Source organism: Saccopteryx leptura, chromosome 3, assembly GCF_036850995.1.
Source record: "Saccopteryx leptura isolate mSacLep1 chromosome 3, mSacLep1_pri_phased_curated, whole genome shotgun sequence".
Lineage (NCBI taxonomy): Eukaryota > Metazoa > Chordata > Mammalia > Chiroptera > Emballonuridae > Saccopteryx > Saccopteryx leptura.
This window is the reverse complement of record NC_089505.1, coordinates 103,360,487-103,381,200: the sequence shown is the minus strand read 5'-3', so window position 1 is coordinate 103,381,200 and position 20,714 is coordinate 103,360,487. Positions and strand designations below refer to the sequence as shown.

The 20,714-nt window shown below is 46.3% G+C and overlaps 2 protein-coding genes and 1 pseudogene across 4 annotated transcripts in view; 1 reads left to right on the top strand and 2 right to left on the bottom strand.

The window, feature by feature from the left end:
* WDTC1 (WD and tetratricopeptide repeats 1) overlaps positions 1 to 4,562 on the bottom strand; it is a 61,487-nt gene extending 56,925 nt beyond the window's left edge. The window contains exon 1 of one of the 2 annotated variants that reach the window (XM_066375556.1): positions 4,130 to 4,562. The gene's annotated coding sequence lies outside the window, so the exon portion shown is untranslated. The remainder of the gene's footprint in view (positions 1 to 4,129) is intronic. The other variant, XM_066375557.1, reaches the window with a different exon arrangement.
* KDF1 (keratinocyte differentiation factor 1) overlaps positions 1 to 20,714 on the top strand; it is a 339,326-nt gene that overhangs the window by 109,996 nt on the left and 208,616 nt on the right. The window lies entirely within an intron of this gene.
* On the bottom strand, positions 15,033 to 16,274 carry LOC136397567 (keratin, type I cytoskeletal 18 pseudogene; annotated as a pseudogene).

Here is a 20,714-nt window from a genome sequence, read left to right as displayed (position 1 = left end):
AATGGGCAACTCACTCCCTCACAAAGCAGCCCATTTTGTTTTTGGAAAGCCAAATTCTCTCCTATCAAGCTGTCTTCCCTTTTGGAATTTCCATCCTTTTTTTTTTGTATTTTCTGAAGCTGGAAACGAGGAGAGACAGTCAGACAGACACCCGCATGCCGCCCGACCGGGATCCACCCGGCACGCCCACCAGGGGCGACGCTCTGCCCACCAGGGGGCGATGCTCTGCCCCTCCGGGGCGTCGCTCTGCCACGACCAGAGCCACTCTAGCGCCTGGGGCAGAGGCCAAGGAGCCATCCCCAGCGCCCGGGCCATCTTTGCTCCAATGGAGCCTTGGCTGCGGGAGGGGAAGAAAGAGACAGAGAGGAAGGAGGGAGGGGGGGGTGGAGAAGCAAATGGGCGCTTCTCCTATGTGCCCTGGCCGGGAATCGAACCCGGGTCCCCCGCACGCCAGGCCGACGCTCTACCGCTGAGCCAACCGGCCAGGGCCTCCATCCTTTTTTTTTTTTTAATTTTTTTTTTTTTTTTTTACAGAGACAGAGTCAGAGAGAAGGATAGACAGGGACAGACGAACAGGAACGGAGATGAGATGAGAAGCATCAATCATCAGCTTTTCGTTGCGCGTTGCAACACCTTAGTTGTTCATTGATTGCTTTCTCATATTTGCCTTGACCGTGGGCCTTCAGCAGACCGAGTGACCCCTTGCTCGAGCCAGCAACCTTGGATCCAAGCTAGTGAGCTTTTGCTCAAACCAGATGAGCCCGCGCTCAAGCTGGTGACCTCGGGGTCTCAAACCTGGATCCTTCCGCATCCCAGTCCGATGCTCTATCCACTGCGCCACTGCCTGGTCAGGCGGAATTTCCATCCTTTGATCTTAGTGCTGCCTTCCAGAATCACACAGAGAAAGTCCAGTTCCTTTTCCACATGACAATTCTTCAAGTATTTGTATCATGTTTCCCCAGGCTCTTAGCTTTGGTCCTTTCAACTCTTCCATGGGTCAGAGTCCCAGAAGAGACAGATCTGGGTTTGAATTCTTTTTCTCCCCTTCTTTTCCAAGTGGGAAGAGGGGAGATAGAAAGACAGACTCCTGCATGTGCCCCAACTGGGATACAACAGCAACCCCTGTCTGGGGCCAATGCTCTGCCCATCTGGTGCCACGCTTGCAACTGAGCTATTTTTAGTGACTGATGCAGAGGCTCCAGGGAGCCATCCTTAGTGTCCAGGGTGATGTACTCAAACCAGTTGAGCCATGGCTGTGGGAGGGGGAGGGGACTGGAGGAGAGAAGGAGAGAGAATGGGGAGGGGGAGGGGTAGAGAAGCAGATGGTCGCTTCTCCTGTGTGCTTTAACTGGGAATTGAACCTGGGCCAACACTCTACCACTAAACCAACTGGCCAGAGTCTGGGTTTGAATTATGATCCTTTCCTTTACTGTCTATGTGACCTTAAGCAAGTTATTTAACATCTCTGAACCTGTATCTTCATATATATATGTATATGTGTGTGTGTGTGTGTGTGTGTGTGTGTGTGTATATATATATATATATAATACAGAAAATGATTTTCACTTCACAGGGTATGAGGGTTAAATTAGATAATTAAGGACTGACCAGGTGGTGGCACAGTGCATAGAACATCAACCTGGGATGCTGAGGACCTAAGTTTGAAACTCCAGGGTCACCAGCTTGAGCACAGGGTCATACACATGACCCCATGGTTGCTGGCTTGAGCAAACAGTCACTGGCTCAGCTGGAACCGCCCCAGTCAAGGCATGTATGAAAAAGCAATCAATGAACAACTAAAGTAATGCAACTCTGAGTCAATGCTTCTCATCTCTGTCTTTCTCTCTCTCTAAAAAAAAGTAAGAACGCTACTTATGACAGAATCCAACATATAGCAGCCACTTTTTAGAATGTATGCCATATAGTATATATCTCTCAAAATATATCAGTCATAACACCAAAGGATTGGTTTCTGATGGCAACCGCCAGGGCTTAGGTTTTTGAAGAGCTGCCTGAGAAGAAATTATGTGGACCATCGGCAATGGCAGCCCAAGGATGCAGTGGAAAATCTGGAAAGGTGAGGATGGAAGAGGAAAGGAAATAGTATGTATCATTAAAACAGTGGCCATAAGAAAAGGTAAATATCACCATATTATATGTTGTCTATTACTTCCTCTCTGAAACCCAGGACTCCACATGTGGACCACATTTCCTAATTCAAAAAGGAGAGAAGAAAATAAAGTCAGTCACAGTTCTGGGTCTTCCCAGTAGATGGCCCCTCAAGATCCAGAGATGTTTAGTGGGGATTTTCAGTTGTATCCTTCAAGACCTCAAAGTTCAGGGGTGTGAAAATACCCTACACAGGATGTCTCATGAGTCAATACTGAGTTCCTTCCAGCTAGAAAAATTGTCAGCTGTGTGAAATTCTAAAACTTAAGACTGAAATCATAAACGTTAATACCATCGCCATAATCTACACATATTCTCTTTCCTTCAGTAACCCAAGGAAAGGAGTCGTAGGCAGAAATATGGAGTGATGTTTAAGTATTCTGCAGCGCTGACTCAAAGCACAGCTACTACAAATTGAGATGTGACTTGAACATAAGTGCCCCCAAACAAGTCAAAAGAAAAAAGGATGGCAGGATCCCAGAATTAAAGCAACCTGATCACAAACTATGACAGAAAAGGTCATTTCCCACCTGCCAATGAAACGCAACCATCTGCAATGAAGAAATTCTTTATTAGTTCAGACTCAGCCTAAAGGAACCCTAATAGTTACTCCCTGGTCTGTCATAGAGGATCTATCCAGAGCCAATATCAACTGAATCTTTTTAAAAACATAAGAATTACACGGAGAATAAGCCAGAACTCAAACCAGAAATAGCCTTAAGGTGTTCCTTCACCTAGTGAACAGAGGCTGACCACTCAAGGACTGTAAGGTATAGAACAGCTCAGTGCAGGCCACTGGGAATACCTAGGCTCTAGGGTGGGGATTTCATAACGTCTCTAAGTCAAGATGTGCCCTCAGAAATAGTCTTCTTGTCAAAACTTTCAGGCTTCGTTAAAAGGAAAACACCTAACTGTCACTTTACCCTGATCATCGACCCCTTCCTTGGGAAGAATGGGGAAGCTCCAGCAACCCTGCCAGGCTTCTAAACTCACAAACTTGAGACGAAAACTTTAAAGTTGTTCTGCCACTACCACAGGAAGCTAAAGAAAGTCACAGAAGGACTTTGAGGGAAATAGTCAAATGAGGCTGTTAGGCATTAGTCGTTAAGTTCCTATACCTCTTTTCTAGAGACCCTGGTAGTACACCTGCAGAGGAGGGCCAGAGGGCACTAAGCAAATTCAACCTGGCTGGTAAAGGGGCGTCCCACTGCAGCCTTCAGTAACAAGAATTGGATCCTGCAGGTTCTCAGTCTCCCTTCTACTTCACACCACTTATTCTTTGAAGTGACTACTGAATAGCCCCGTCCCGAGTAAAGGCCCTTTGTACCGGAGATACAGTCGCCTGGTGGAAATACCTTGGCAGAGTTCAGTTTGGTGCCAGGATGGGCCACTGAAGACATCTGTGGCTGCCAGAAGCCTGGACACGAACGGACACACGGAGACACACACACACACACACACACACACACACACACACACAGAAAGAGAGAGAAAGAAAGGAGACAGAGAAAAAATAAGAGAGAGAAAGAAAGGAGAGAGAGAAAGAAGGAGAGAGAAGGAAACTAAGAGAACAGATCAAGTAAATGTTGCCCTATCGGCACTTCCACCTGCCCCTTTCTTCCTGAGACACGCGCCAGATCAGATGTCAAACAAAAACTCCGCAAAAAAGTCCCGGGATAGGACAACTTTCACCTCTCCCACGGCAGAGCCTCCCGGACTCCCAGAGCCTTCCCCGACGTCCCCGCCAGCCCTCCGTGCCCACCCCGCCCCCGGCCCACTCTGCCCTCCGTCCCAGCGAGGCCTGAACCCGTCTCGGGACACCCCGAAGCTCCGAGGTGGGCGAGCGCAGGCCCCCGGGCCGGCAGGGCTGGGGCCGGCCCACAGCGAGCGGCCCGTGTGCCGGGGCTGCCAGTCCTCGCCTCCGCGCCCGCGGAGGGCAGGGGGCGGCGGCTACCCGTACCTGTCAGGCCTCTTCCCAGGACCGGCTGCGGCACAACTTCAGGAGCCCATGTCCGTCTGGGGGCCCGGCCCCTCTCCCGGGAGGGGGGGCGCGGATCCCGGGGAGGGGACTTGGGGTGCCCAGGCAGCTCTAGCCCCTTCCCATGCTCTCCGCCCGGCGCCTGGCCGGGGCCGGACAGCGCCTCCGCCCGCCCCTGCGCACCGTCTCACACCCGCGCTCAGACACACTCACATTCCCTCGCGCGCTCTCACACACGCACTCCCCTCCCTCCTCCTTCTCTGTTTATCTCCTCCAGCTGTCTGGGGACCCAGGAGAAGCCCAGCACCGCGCCTGCGCCACGCAGTCTCCGCCCCCGCCGCGCGCCTCACAACCGGCCACTACGCTACGGAGAGAACGCCCGGCCGTTTCCAGAATGGCGAGCCAGGTTCTCCCACCACTCGCACCCGGTCAACGTCTGCTGCCGGCGGCGCCTACTAACCTGCTAGTGGGGGAGTCCCGCACCGCCGCGACCAATCCGCTTTGCCGCTCGTCCGACCGGCAGCCAGTGAGAGGGCGGGAAAGCGGGACTAAGCCCTGCGGCATCCTGGGAGTCGTAGTTTTTCTCTATCGAAGAGCTCCCGCAGAGTAGGCCCACCCCACCCACCCCACCCAGTTACCATTAGTTACCCAGACGCACCTCCCACCCTACATCCACGTAAAATGCAGCCTCACGCCTTTTCTGGGAGAAACGTCACAGTCACCCATTGCCCTCCAGAGCCCAACACAGTCTCCTAAGAGCCTCCTCATGACTTCTTCAGAGCCCCAGAATTGCGAGACCCTCAGGCTAGGGCCCCAGGGTTCCCCAGAGCCAGGCTCAGTATATCCCATCTTACTGTAGGAGGCTGCACATTTCTCACTCCTGTCTCCGGGGACTGAAGGAAGAGAATAAAAGGCAATCAGTTCTATACGGAGTGGCCTGGAGGGGAGCCAGCCACACTTTCTCTGGGAACCCTCAGGCTGATGGGAGAGACAAGATAACATCTGAGACTGTTGGAGGCACTGCTGTTCCACCTCAGATGAAGAGAAGCAGTTCCAGCCTTTTTACCTCCTTTTAGGAAGTTCCCAAGGTGACAAGGGGGACATTATGCTTAACTTCTTTCTGAAGGCAGAGACCAGGCCCCACCCATGAGGAGCCTCAAATCAGAAAAAAGAAGAGTGTCATCTTCTGAGAATGGAAACTCACTCATAGGGTGCCATTTGTCGGATAATAACAATACTTGACTTTTATTGAGCATTTACTATGTCAGCTCTGTATTGAGTACATTTCCTTAGACAGATACTATTGTTATCTGTGTTTTGCAGAAGATGAACTTGAGTCATAGAAAGGTTAAAAGCAACTTGCCCTGGGTCACATAGCTGATTAGGAACCAAGTAGAGATTCAAACCTAGATCTGCCTGACTCCAGAGTCCAAGCTTTTGAACACTACCTGTCCTTCTAGTGAGAGCCAAGCAGAGCCCAGCCTCAGGAAGGACAGAATATACAATCATGCCATACTTAATGATAGGGATATTTATTGAGAAATGTGTCATTAGCTGATTTTGTTGTTGTTCAAACATCACAAACCTAGTTAGTATAGCCTATTGCACCTAGGCTACAAGCCTGTACAGCACGTTACTATACAAATCAAGCACAAGAGAAAATAAATAAATCAAGAGACATGGTAAACATGAGATTTATGAGACTGCTACTACCAGAGCAATATGACATTCTGTTTTACAGCAAATCTTTTTTTTTACAAATAGAAAGAGTACACTCTTAAATAATAATAAAAAGTACAGTATAGTAAATACATAAACCTGTGACAATTATTTTTTATTATTATCAAGTATTGTGTACTGTACCTAACTGTATGTCCTATACTTTTATATGATTGGCAGTACAGCACATTAGTTTACACCAGCATCACCACAAACTCATGAGTAATGAGCTGTGCTACAAATATACTGTGGCTACAACCACACTAGGCAACAGGAATTTTTCAGCCCCATTATAATCTCATGGGACCACTGTCATGTATGGGTCCATTGTTGACCAAAGCATCATTATGTGGCTCATGACTGTACATATTCAGTGTTTGTAGTGCTTGTATCATGATTGTCATTCTATGACTTGCTTGTTTTTTTTTTCCTTTTGCTGCTCACATCCAGTATGAATTAGTCTCCCTGCAGCTGAGTGTTCACTTCCTCCTGGTGTGCTTTTAAAATGTATTGATTGATTGATTGATTGATTGATTGATTAGAGAGAGAGAGAGAGAGAGAAGTATTCATTTGTTGTTCCGCCTGACCTGCGGTGGTGCAGTGGGTAAAAGCGTTCACCTGGAACGCTGAGGTTGCCGGTTCAAAACCCCGAGCTTGCCTGGTCAAGGCACGTATGGGAGTTGATGCTTCCTGCTCCTCCCCCCTTCTCTCTCTCGGCCGCTCTCTAAAATGAATAAATAAAATCTTTAAAAAAAACAACAACAACATTTGTTGTTCCACTAAGTTGTGCATTCATCTGTCGCTTTCTGTTTCACTATGACGCTTTAACCCACGGAGCTAACCGGCCAGGGCCTTCCTCGTGCATTTTGAAAGGCACAGCTGGGAGCCAGGCTGCGGGACAAGATGGAGTTTCTGCAGGTCCTGAAGCACTGGCTACAGCAGGTCAGCAGCCAGGGCGGCCTCTGGAGCTATCTATGAATTCTCTTCAGAGCACATGATGTGAGGGTTGATACATTAGTCGGGGAAGACAAACATGGAAACAAATACTGTGAAGACAACAAACAGTTTTTTGGCCGTCAGTGATGAATTATATACACTACTGAAATGAATGGCAAAAACACTTGGCTTCACTGTGTACCTGACGATCCTCTAATTACAAAACCACCAACTGCTCATAAATTCATTTGGACAAATTATACGATAAATGCGAGAGCATTCCAGAACAATAGTACCTGAGAAGACTCAGGAGTAAGTCCCCCCTTCAACACCTTACAAATAAAGAGAATGAAGAACAATTTAAACATGTAAAACACGAAGCTTTTCATGTTTCCTTTTCACTGCTTACCATTAACTTGATTAAAATTATTTGATTTAAAAAAGATTATAAATTAGTCTGTATTTTCCAAAAGGTGGTTTCTCCCTATTTGGAGAAGTTAGAACCTACCCTTATGAAATTAGCTTTATGAAATGCCTTTCTCCTGAAAATGTCGTGGGTCATTCCTCCTGATCTTTCCCCCACATATGTCCCACTGAATATAACAAACCATAAACTTTGGGACTAGAAGAAAGCTTTGAGATCATCTATCCATAGCTCCCTAGGTTCAGGCTGAAACCCGGGTATGGTCACTGGTCAATTAAACTGAACACTAGCTAACAGTTATTGAATATTTACTATGGGAGATAAGTGCTTATTAGTGAATTAAGTAATAATCTCACCAATCACATAGCCAGAAGTGGTATAGTTGGGATAAAAACTCAGATTATTTGAAATTATAACCCCCATTTAAACCCTTATTCTGTGCTGGCATTCTCACAGAGGATCTTAGAAAGATCCACAGAGAAGTGTGGATGAGATTTCTGTGACTTCTAGCACACTCTTTGGCATAAAGCAGACACTCAGTAAATATTTGTTGTCAGAGTGAACTTTTTTTTGGTAGGGAGTGGATGACAGGAAGAAAAATACTAATAATAACTGCAACTACTATTTATTGAGCATTTTCTACCAGGAGTTTGTTTGTTCTCTCATGAACACTCTTTCTCTTTTCTACATATACAAATAAATTATGCATATATGACATATATGTGTGCATACATGTATCTATGCACCCATATAGTAGACATTCAAACACACACTAACTCATTTGATCTTCACACCCAGCTTATGAGTTAAGTATTATTCTCATAGAGACTCACAGGAGGGTTAAGTTCAGAATCAGACAGCCTTCCCAACCATAGCTGTTTTCAGATTAATTTAAGAGAGAACTTTCTAACCAATAGAGCTGGGTTACTTTGGGAGGTTGTGAGCTGTCTGTCTTCGGTAATATTCAGGTTTAGGATGTTCAATCATCTATCTAGGATACTCTAGAAGCAGTTATTGTATTATGTAGATATTTAATTAAGTGACCAATACCAATAATCTCTGATTTGGCTTTTGGAAGCAAAAAAAGATTATTCAAATAAGGCTTTTTTCCTGCCCTGTTAGCTTAATTGGTTAGAGCATCATCCTGATATGCCAAGGTTGCAAGTTGGATTCTCAGTCAAGGCACACACAAGAATTAAACAATAATACAGTCTATAGATTTGGACAAATGTATAATGACATAACATCATTATACTATCATACAGAATATTTTCACTACCTCTAAAAATCTGCTGTGCTCTGCCTATTCATCCTGCACCCCCAACCTATGGCACCACTACTTTTTTTACTGTCTCCAGAACTGTTTCCAGAATATTATATAGTTGGGATCATACAGATTGGCTTCTTTCATATTAGTAATATATGTAATATTTAAGATTCCTCTGTGTCTTTTCATGGCTTTATAGCTCATTTCTTTTTAGCATGTATAATATGTATGTACCATAGTTCTTTTATTCATTCACCTACTGAAGGACATCTTGGTGGCTTCCAACTTTTGGCAATTGTGAATAAAGCTGCTCTAAACATTAAAACAGAAAGAAAGAAAGAAAGAAAGAAAGAAAGAAAGAAAGAAAGAAAGAAAGAAACCAATGAATGCATAAATAAATAAAACAGCAAATTTGATGTCTCTCTCTCTCTCCTTTCTTGTCTCTCTAAAAATCAATTTAAAAAAATTTTAATGCTGTTACTCAAATTAGGTGTGTTTTTTTTGGTGGCAATGAACATAGCTCCTCTTTTTCTCCTAAGAATATCAAATGATACCCCAACTGAACAGCTCTGCAGAGGTAGTCATTGATATCACCATTTTCATCTCCTGATTGGACACCAAAAGGGGGCATATTCAATCTAAAATTTAAGATGCTTCAGATTTTACAACCCAGAAATTCTACTTCTAATATCATAGAGGAACTGTTGCACATGAGCCCAAGGAGTGAGCCATGGGCAAGGATTCTACTTCCAACTGTGTTCAAATAGTGAAAAAAGTCAAAACAAGCAAACTGTCCCATAGGAAAATAGGTGAATTATGGTTTGTTTGTATAATGAAACACTATAAAATGAATTAAATGTTAGGATAGATACATTTTTTTTATTAAGTGAGAGGTGGAGAGGCAGAGAGACAGACTCCTGCATGCACCCTACCAGGATCCACCCAGCAAGTCCTCTACCTGGTGATGCTCTGCCCATCTGGTGCCACGCTCCATTGCTTGGCAACTGAGCTATTTTAGCTCCTGAGGTGAGGCCATGGAGCCATCCTCAGTGCCTGGGACCAACTTGCTTGAACCATTTGAACCATGGCTATGGGAGAAGAAGAGAAAGAAAGAGAGAGAAGGGGAAGAAGGAGGGGTGGAGAAGCACATGGTCACTTCTGTATGCCCTGACCAGAAATTAAATCTGGGACTTACACACACCAGGCTGATGCTCTACTGCTGAGCCAATCCAGCCAGAGCTTTATTTAATTTTTAATTGATTTATTATTTTTTAGGAGAGAGGAAGGGAGAGAGAGAAAGAAACATCGACTTGTTGTTCCACTTATTTACACATTCATTGGTTGTTTCTTGCATGTACCCTGAGAGATCGAATCTACAATCTTTTTTTTATTTTTTTTATTTTTTTATTTTTATTTTTCTGAAGCTGGAAACGGGGAGAGACAGTCAGACAGACTCCCGCATGCGCCCGACCGGGATCCACCCGGCACGCCCACCAGGGGCGACGCTCTGCCCACCAGGGGGCGATGCTCTGCCCCTCCAGGGCGTCTCTCTGCCGTGACCAGAGCTACTCTAGCGCCTGGGGCAGAGGCCAAGGAGCCATCCCCAGCGCCCGGGCCATCTTTGCTCCAATGGAGCCTTGGCTGCGGGAGGGGAAGAGAGAGACAGAGAGGAAGGAGGGGGGAGGGGGGAGAAGCAAATGGGCGCTTCTCCTATGTGCCCTGGCCGGGAATCGAACCCAGGTCCCCCGCACGCCAGGCCGACGCTCTACCGCTGAGCCAACCGGCCAGGGCTTTGAATCTACAATCTTGGTATGTCAGGACGACGCTCTAACCAATGGAGCTATCCAGCCAAGGATCAAGGATAGATACATTGTATTTATTTATTTAAGATTTTATTTATTTTAGAGAGAGAGAGACAGAGATAGAAGGGGGGGAGGAGCAGGAAACATCAACTCCTACATGTGCCTTGACCAGGCAAGCCCAGGGTTTGGAACCAGTGACCTCAGTGTCCTAGATCCATGCTTTATCCACAGTGCCACCATAGGTCAGGCCACGGATAGATACATTTTAAAAAGTATAATAATGAGTGAAAAAAGGAAGTTGAAAGATGATATATTCAGTCTGATATTTATGTAAAATTTAACACAAAAATATCACATATTATAGATACTTATGTAGCAAAAATACAGAAACTTAAATGGGAAATATATATAGCAATTTTGGGGAAATTGCTATCTAACTTTGATTACCTCTGAGGAAAAGGAAGAAAGAAGGGGTGAGGAATGGGGTTTTAGCTATATCTACATTTTATTTTTTTTTAAATATTTTCATTTTACCTTTGGTTATTTATTGATATTTATTTTTAGAGAGAGAAGAAGTAAGAGAGAGAGACATTGATTTGTCATTCCACTTTTTTATGCATGTATTAGTTAATTCTTGTATGTGCCCTGATCAAGGATCAAACTTGCAATCTTGGCACATGGGGACGACATTCTAACCAAATGAATTGGCCAGGGCTGCAACATTATATTCCTTAAAAAAGAGATTAGAAGTAAATATAGCAAAATATTAAACATCGCTATTATTATTTGTACTTTCCTGGATATTTGAAATAGTTTGCAATTAAATGGTTTTTATTATTTATTTATTTATTTATTTATTTATTTATTTTTTGTATTTTTCTGAAGCTGGAAACGGGGAGAGACAGTCAGACAGACTCCCGCATGCGCCCCACCAGGCGGGATCCACCCAGCACGCCCACCAGGGGCGACGCTCTGCCCACCAGGGGGCGATGCTCTGCCCCTCCGGGGTGTCGCTCTGTTGCGACCAGAGCCACTCTATCGCCTGGGGCAGAGGCCAAGGAGCCATCCCCAGTGCCTGGGCCATCTTTGCTCCAATGGAGCCTCCGCTGCAGGAGGGGAAGAGAGAGACAGAGAGGAAGGAGAGGGGGAGGGGTGGAGAAGCAAATGGGCGCTTCTCCTGTGTGCCCTGGCCGGGAATTGAACCCAGGAATTCTGCAAGCCAGGCCGACGCTCTACCACTTAGCCAACCGGCCAGGGCGGCTTTTAAAATTTTTTAAAGGTTAAATCAGGGGACAGAAATTCTCTTGACAAAGGCCTGTTTAAAAGTTAAAGATCCATACTTGTAATGTGGTAATTATTATCATATATGAATCTCATTGTTGAAATGAACAACAACAACAAAAACCAAGTACTACTTCCTTTATTTCCTTTAGAGTTTGTGGTTGCAAAGCCTTTGGGTGTATGGCCCAGGTCACCGTGAGTAAAGGTTGAGATCTACTGAATTCAGTTAGTTGCCTCATTTTACCAAGGAGAAAACTATGGTCTAGAACAGTTTGGCAACTTGTCTAAAGTAAAAAATCGCCAGGGGCCCACACTGTCTGGTCCAAATAGTCCATCAAGAGTGTCCAAATAGTCCATCAAGAGTATCCAAAGTCAGGCCCTGGCCAGTTGGCTCAGTGGTAGAGCGTCGGCCTGGCGTGTAGAAGTCCCGGGTTCGATTCCTGGCCAGGGCACATAGGAGAAGTGCCCATCTGCTTCTCCACCCCTCCCCCTCTCCTTCCTCTCTGTCTCTCTCTTCCCCTCCCGCAGCCGAGGCTCCATTGGAGCAAAGTTGGCCCCGGCGCTGGGGATGGCTGCTTGGCCTCTGCTCCAGGCGCTAGAGTGGCTCTGGTCGCGGCAAAGCGATGCCCCGGAGGGGCAGAGCATCGCCCCCTGGTGGGCGTGCCGGGTGGATCCCGGTCGGGCGCATGCGGGAGTCTGTCTGACTGTCTCTCCCGGTTTCTAGCTTCAGAAAAATACAAAAAAAAAAAAAAAAAAAGAGTATCCAAAGTCATCTTAAACACAAAGCACCTGTGTTCAAGATGTTCTCTCCACTTGGAATCACTCTCGTACTCCCATTTATCTTATCTTACTGATCTTCTGTTCCTTCTCTAAAACCTGATTTAGAAAAAATTAGCCAATCTCATTCCCCAAACTTGGATCTGAAACTTAGAGTCAAGCGGGTCCTAATCTCCCTGCTCAGCACCCTCAGTTCTCTGATCAGCCCTTCCCAGGAAAACAAGCTTTCTGTCTCACAGGACAGCACGTTTTCTTGTTTGTACTACTTCGATCATTAGGCAGTTCTTGATAATAAAGATCTTATACTTATTTGTCTCAACTCTGTTCTCTGTGGCAACATAGATTTGTGTATTAAGTGAGGTGATATTTGGGTAAACCATAGAGGTCTGAGCCAATCTAGTGAGAGTTAGCAGGAATGATAATCATATTGATCACTTTTGCCCCCCTCCCTTTTATTAAGTGAGAGGAAGGGAGGTAGAGAGACAGACTCCTGCATGTAGCCACTGGGATCCACCAGGCAAGCCCCCTACTGGGTGATGCTCTGCCCATCTGGGGCCACTGCTCTATTACTCAGCAACCAGCTATTTTAGCGTCTGAGGCGAAGGTCATGGAGCCATCCTCAGCGCAGGGCCAACTTTGCTCCAGTGTAGCCGTGGCTGCGGGAGGGGAAGAGAGAGATAGAGAGAAAGGAGAGGGGGAAGTGTGGAGAAGCAGATGGGCGCTTCTTCCTTGTGGGGAAAAAGGCCCTGGCCAGTTGGCTCAGCATTAGAGCGTCAGCCTGCCGTGTGGAAGTCCTGGGTTTGATTCCTGGCCAGGGCACAAAGGAGAAGCTATCTGCTTCTCCACCCTTCTCCCTCTCCTTTCTATCTAGCTCTCTCTTCCCCTCCCACAGCCAAGGCTCCATTGGAGCAAAGTTGGCCCGGGCGCTGAGGATGGCTCCATGGCCTCTGACTCAGGTGCTAGAATGGCTCCGGTTGCAACAGAGTGATGCCCCAGATAGGCAGAGCATCACCCCCTAGTGGGCTTTCCAGGTGGATCCCAGTCTGTCTCTCTGCATCCCTGCTTCTCACTTTAGAAAAATACAAAAAAAAAAAAAGTAAAGAAAACTTCAGATAATGAATATAGCTGTCATATCCCAACTGTGTCTTCTCCTTTCTAAATAAAAAGGTCTCCACTTCCTTTCAATCGTGCAAAAGAAAGGGGGGCAGATATTGCCATTAGTAGGAATATTCAAGAGAATATGTCAAGGAATCCTATGGTATTTCCAAAGGAAGCATTCCAAAAAATGTTTGCATAATGATGGCCCCACTAGAATAGTTAGCAGATTGGTTGAGACTATTTTCAGTTGCAGGTTGAGTTTTCTCACATAACAAGAAGCCCTGAGGTAGATGACTGTTGTAATTAGTTTAGCTGTTCAACATAATTTGTTTCTATTTTTTTCTAGCTCCGGCATCCTTTAGGTTTTTTCTGTAGTAACAAAATGGCTGCTGCAGCACCAAGCATCATATCTACGTTCAAGGCATGGAGAATAGGGAGAAGGGAGCAGCACTAGCTGCCTCTTATTAATGAAAGCAAAAGCTGTTTACAAGCCTCCAACAGATTTCTGCTAATATCTCACCAGCCAGAACTATGTTTTGTAACTACCTACAAGGTAGGTTTGGAAGAGTCTGAAAAGTTATCTCCAGTCTCTGTTTTAAGAGGGGGCAAAGGAAAAGAGATAAATGAGTAGATATTGGACTTGCCAACCAAGTGTAATCTGCCACAGAACCTTTCGAGGTGATAGTTTGAGGCAGAACTCAGAGCCCAGGGGTCAAACCCAGTCCCATATGGTTAGACTCTCAGTGGTGCCAGAGTTCCCAGTATCAATCAAAACCAGGGAGATGACTTCTGCTAATCAAACTCACAAGAGACAGATCAAATAGAATCCCAGTGTTTTAATGTATAATGGAGAGTAGTTGTTAACCTTGCAGATGATAGAGCAAAGTTCCCTCCCCCGGGAGCAGGTTAGTACATCCAGGCACTAAAGCCAAGATTCTGTGACCTGTTGGATGAGTTGGTTATTTAACCTCTTTATGCCTGTGTAAATAGTATATACCATATGCTACCATCTACTTGGCAGGAATTATAAGTGGAAACCAGCAGTATGCATGTAGAACACATTGAAATTTTGAAATTCATATATATATATATTTTTAATTTTTTTAATTTTGATTTTTTTTTGTATTTTTCTGAAGCTGGAAGCGGGGAGACAGTCAGACAGACTCCCGCATGTGCCCGACCGGGATCCACCCAGCACGCCCACCAGGGGGCTATGTTCTGCCCATCTGGGGCCTCGCTCTGTCGCGACCAGAGCCACTCTAGCGCCTGGGGCAGAGGCCAAGGAGCCATCCCCAGCGCCCAGGCCATCTTTTGCTCCAATGGAGCCTCGGCTGTGGGAGGGGAAGATAGAGACAGAGAGGAAGGAGAGGGGGAGGGGTGGAGAAGCAGATGGCGCCTCTCCTGTGTGCCCTGGTCGGGAACTGAACCCGGGACTTCTGCACGCCAGGCCGATGCTCTACCACTGAGCCAACCGGCCAGGGCCTGAAATTCATATTTTATTTCATTTTATTTTAATGTTCAATGTTCTCAGAACTTTTTCTTGGCTTCCTGCCTCCCAAGGGATGCCCACTTCTGCTGCCTTTAATGTCTCTGAACTTTGGTGTTGTTGACCCCAGACACCACTTTGCCGTCCACAATCCTGCAGATTGTGGTCTTTTGGATAGATTGTATGTAGTGGTTGTTATCCAAATTGAAGTACTGCCCTTCCTCCAGCAGGCGGCTGTAGGTGGCAATGAGCCTCCTGTTTGACCTTGATGTTCAGCAGGGCTTCGTACTCATGAGCCTGGTGCGGCCCCTCTGGCGGGGTTGGGGGTAGCTTTGACTCCAAGAGAAGTAAGATCCCGTTGTACTGTTCCATCTGCATGGCATAGCACATCTCCACCTCTCTCAGGCTGTTCTCTGCACTGTCCTTCAGCTTTCTCATCATGTCAGGTCAGTCTTCAAAGACTGGACCTTGTGAGCTCTGTGAGTATCATCTCAGCAGCTCCTATCTCAGCAGTCCATGAGGTGACCACCATGGTGCTCCTTTCAGTCTACTGGGGCCACTACTTGTCTAGATCCTCTCAGTTCTTTCGAGACAGCTTGTCATACTGGGCCTGGATGTCCTCATGATTTTGCTGAGGTCCCTAAATTTGGGGAGCATGCAAGTCCACAGTCAATCCACAGTTGGCAATCTGTAGATGGTTTTCTTCCTTCTCGTGACTCTTCTTCATGAAGAACAGCTCCTCCTTGAGAGACTCAGTCTCTGTCTCCAGCTGCAGCCGAGTGATATTGGTGTCATCAATGACCTTTTGGAAACCCATTGATGTCACTCCACAGAATGGCACATGGCTACCTCTATCTCATACTTGACTCCGAAGTCATCAGCAGCAAGATGGGAATTGTCAGTCTGCAGAACAATGCGGGCACTGTCCACAGAACTTGCAAAGATCTGAGCCCTCAGGTCCTTGATGGTCTTGAAGTAATGTCCCCAGTCTCTGACCTGGGGTCCTTTCTTCGCCAGGTATTCTGGGTTTTGTTCTCCAGTGTCCAGTTAGCAGACTCCAGGCTTTGCATCCTCTCCAGGTAGGAGACTAGGCGGTCATTCAAGCATTGCATAGTCTCCTTTTCGTTCTGGCCCCTATGCTTGTTGGACACCTGGTCATCCCCCCAGCCAGGCCCCCAGACCCTGGCTGCCTCTCAAACTGGTGGAGTGGGAGCCTGAGCCCCAGGTTCACAGATGCTGGCTATGCTGCTGTCCTGCCAAGCCCAGTAGCTGGGTGACTACATGGAGCCCAGGGTCTGGTAGTTTCTGGACAAGCTGGAGCTGGTGCTGAAACTCATGTTGTTGGGGAAGAAGGCAAGAGGCTGAGACTTAGATTCAGGCAGCCCGAAGTTCAAATTTTAAAGCACCAACAAATCAGAGGACTGACACTATAAAAATTCAGGACTTCCTACAAAGCTACAAAAATCAAGACAATGTGGTATTGGTGAGATAGACAAATAGATCAATAGAACAGAATAGAGAACCCAGAAATAGAGCCACACAGAAATAGTCAACTGACTATATTTCACCAGCATTGACAAAGGATCACTGACTATTTAATGATGAAAGATAGTCTTTTCAATAAATGGTACTATAGCCCTGGCTGGGTAGCTCAGTTGGTTCGAGCCCTGGTCGGCAAACTGTGGCTCACGAGCCATATGCGGCTCTTTGGCCCCTTGAGTGTGGCTCTGCCATAAAATACCACGTGTAGGCACTACCTTGATAAGGAATGTACCTACCTATATAGTTTAAGTTAAATTTTGGCTCCCAAAAGAAATTTCAATTGTTGTACTGTTGATATTTGGCTCTGTTGACTAATGAGTTTGCCAACCACTGGTAGAGCGTTTTCCCAATACACCAAAGTTGCAGGTTCGATCCCCAGTCAAGGCACATACAAGAATTAACCAATGATGCATTCTATAGATCTGGACAAATGTATGATGATATAACACATCATTATATTATCATACAGAATATTTTCACTACCTTCAAAAATCCGCTGTGCTCTGCCTACTCACCCTGCACCCCCAACCTGTGGCACTGCTCATTTTTTTATTGTTTCCATAGTTGTGCCTTTTCTAGAATGTCATATAGTTGAGATCATACAGTATTGTAACCTCTTTATATTGGCTTCTTTCATATTAGTAATAAGTATTTAAGGTTCCTCCATATCTTTTTTTAAAAATTATTTATTGATTTTAGAGAGAAAGGAAAGGAGAGAGAGAGAGAGAGAGAGAGATGAACACCAATCTGTTCGTGTATGTGTGCTGACCGATTCCTCCATGTCTTTTACTTTTTTTCTTCCATGTCTTTTCATGGCTTTATAGCTTTTTTATTTTATTTTTATTTTTTTATAATTGTATTTTTCTGAAGCTGGAATCGGGGAGAAGATAGTCAGACAGACTCCCGCATGCGCCCGACTGGGATCCACCCGGCACGCCTACCAGGGGGCGATGCTCTGCCCCTCCGGGGCATCGCTCTGCCACGACCAGAGCCACTCTAGCGCCTGGGGCAGAGGCCAAGGAGCCATCCCCAGCGCCCGGGCCATCTTTGCTCCAATGGATCCTTGGCTGTGGGAGGGGAAGAGAGAGACAGAGAGGAAGGAGGGGGGGTGGAGAAGCAAATGGGCGCTTCTCCTATGTTCCCTGGCCGGGAATCGAACCCGGGTCCCCCGCACGCCAGGCCGACGCTCTACCATTGAGCCAACCGGCCAGGGCCTATAGCTTATTTTTTAATTTAAATTTTTTATTGACTGATTTTAGAGAGAAAGGAGGGAGACAGTAAGGTGAGAGAAAGAAGGAAACATCGACTTGTTTTTCCACTTATTTATGCATTCATTGGTTGATTCTTTATGTGCCCTGAGTGGACCTGAATACACAACCTTGGTGTATCAAGTCGATGCTTGAACCAACTCAACTACCCAGCCAGGACCTACTGATTCCTTTTTAGCACTGCATAATATTCCACTGTCTGGAGGTATCATAGTTTCTTTATTAAGTCACCTCCGAAAGGACATCTTGGTGGCTTCCAAGTTTTGGCAGTTGTAAATAAAGCTGCTCTAAACATTAAAATTAAAAAAAAAGAAATCCACTGGCCTTGGCCAGTTGGCTCAATGGTAGAGCGTCAGCCTGGCGTGCAGGAGTCCCGGGTTTGATTCCCGGCCAGGGCACACAGGAGAAGCACCCATCTGCTTCTCCACCCCTCCCCCTCTCCTTCCTCTCTGTCTCTCTCTTCCCCTCCCGCAGCCAAGGCTCCATTGGAGCAAAGTTGGGCCAGGCGCTGAGGATGGCTCCAGGGCTTCTGCCTCAGGCTAGAATGGCTCTGGTCACAACAGAGCAACGCCCCAGATGGGCAGAGCATCGCCCCCTGGTGGGCATGCCAGGTGGATCCCAGTCGGGCGCATGTGGGAGTCTGTCTGACTGCCTTCCTGTTTCCAACTTCAGAAAAATACAAAAAATACACACACACACACACACACACACACACACACACACACAAGAAATCTACCAATGAATGCATAAGTAAGTGGAACAACAAATCAATGTTTCTCTCTCTCTCCCCCCTCTCTAAAAATCAATCAATAAAAAAATTTTAAATGGTGTTGGAACAATTGAATGTGATATCCAAAAATGTGAATTCTAATATATACCTTTGTACCATATGTAAGAATTAACTCAAAATGGGTCATACACTTAAATGTAATACCTAAAACCACAAACTTCCAGGAGAAAATGGAAAAGTTTATTTATTTATTTTTTTAATTATTTTTTTTTTTTCTGAAGCTGGAAAAGGGGAGAGACAGACAGACTCCCGCATGCACCCGACCGGGATCCACCCGGCACACCCACCAGGGGGCGATGCTCTGCCCACCAGGGAGCATCGCTCTGTTACGACCAGAGCCACTCCAGTGCCTGGGGCAGAGGCCAAGGAGCCATCCCCAGCCCCCGGGGCCATCTTTGCTCCAATGGAGCCTCCCTGCGGTAGGGGAAGAGAGAGACAGAGAGGAAGGAGAGGGGGAGGGGTGGAGAAGCAGATGGGCGCTTCTCCTGTGTGCCCTGGCCGGGAAGCGAACCCAGGACTTTTGCACACCAGGCCGACACTCTACCACTGAGCCAACCGGCCAGGGCCTGGAAAAGTTTTATGACTCTGAGTTAGGCAACAATTTCTTAGATATAGCAACAAAAGCATGACTCATAATAGAAAACATTGATACATTATATGGCAACACAAGCATGTTCTTACAAAGTTACAGTGATATGAACAAACAAGTGATTGAGAACTGAATTTCAAATTTTAGTTTTAATTCACTTAAATTTTATTTATTAAAATATGTATTCATTTTAGAGAGAGAAGAAAGAGAAAGAAAGAGGGTAGGAGGAGCGGGAAGCATCAACTCGTAGTTGCTTCCTGTATGTGCCTTGACTGGGCAAGCCAGAGCTTCGAACTGGCGACCTCAGCGTTCCAGGTTCATGCTTTATCTGTGTTACCACAGGTCAGACTGTTTTAATTAACTTAAATTTAAATAGTCATATGTGGTTAGTGGCTACCATATTGACATCACAGATCTCTAGACTAATCCTCTAATCTATGAACTGGAGCTTTGAAAAATGTCAGTGACTTGAGTAAGATCACACCATGAGTAAAGGGCATGCAGCTTTCACCTAATGAGCTTTAAAGGTGAAGAGCATTGAACATAGAAACAGACAAACCTGAGTCTCTGGTGCTGACTCACCCATGAAACTGGGAAATTTGGATAACTTTTTTGGGTCTCACATCTCTTCTGTAAAAAGAGGCATTTGACCCTGGCCGGTTGGCTCAGTGGTAGAGCGTCGGCCTGGTGTGCAGAAGTCCCGGGTTCGATTCCCGGCCAGGGCACACAGGAGAAGCGCCCATTTGCTTCTCCACCCCTCCCCCTCTCCTTCCTCTCTGTCTCTCTCTTCCCCTCCCGCAGCGAGGCTCCATTGGAGCAAAGATGGCCCAGGCGCTGAGGATGGCTCTGTGGCCTCTGCCCCAGGCGCTAGAGTGGCTCTGGTTGCGACAGAGCGACGCCCCGGATGGGCAGAGCATCGCTCCCTGGTGGGCGTGCCGGGTGGATCCCGGTCGGGCACATGCGGGAGTCTGACTGCCTCCACGTTTCCAACTTAAAAAAAAAAAAAAAAAAAGAGGCATTTATTTTACCGTTTGTTTGCTCTAAAATCCCTTCTAATTACTCTTATTGAATGGTTTTTACTTGGTCATCTGTGTGCCCTCCTTGTATAGTGCCACCTAGTGGTGGATTATGAATAGCACCTCTCCTCCTGGATCAAATTCTTGGCCAAGGAGAAAAGAAACTCTTGTGAGTTGACCACTCCCTCACCGTGAGTAATTTGGCCATCACATCCCACTCCTATCTACTCTCCTTACACAGACGTTGGCAGTACTTTAGTGCTGACACTGCTAGATGTCTCAGGGTTTTCCTGATTACCTGTCACCCATTGCATCCATAGAACCAAGGCTTTGGGAGTGTGCTCTTGGTGGGGCGGTACTTAATTGAAATGTCAAAAGTCACCTGTTCCTGTCTGTGTTTGGTGCATGGCATGGCAGCTGCCTTCTCCGCCAAGACCCCAGTTTTACTATTTTTTTCTTTTTGTCTTGGCATAGCTCAGCTGATAACCAAGAGAAGAGCCAGTAGGCGAAAACTGTAATCTCCTTAACATCAATGGGGGACAGCGCTAGATTCCCAAGACCCCTGTCCCCAA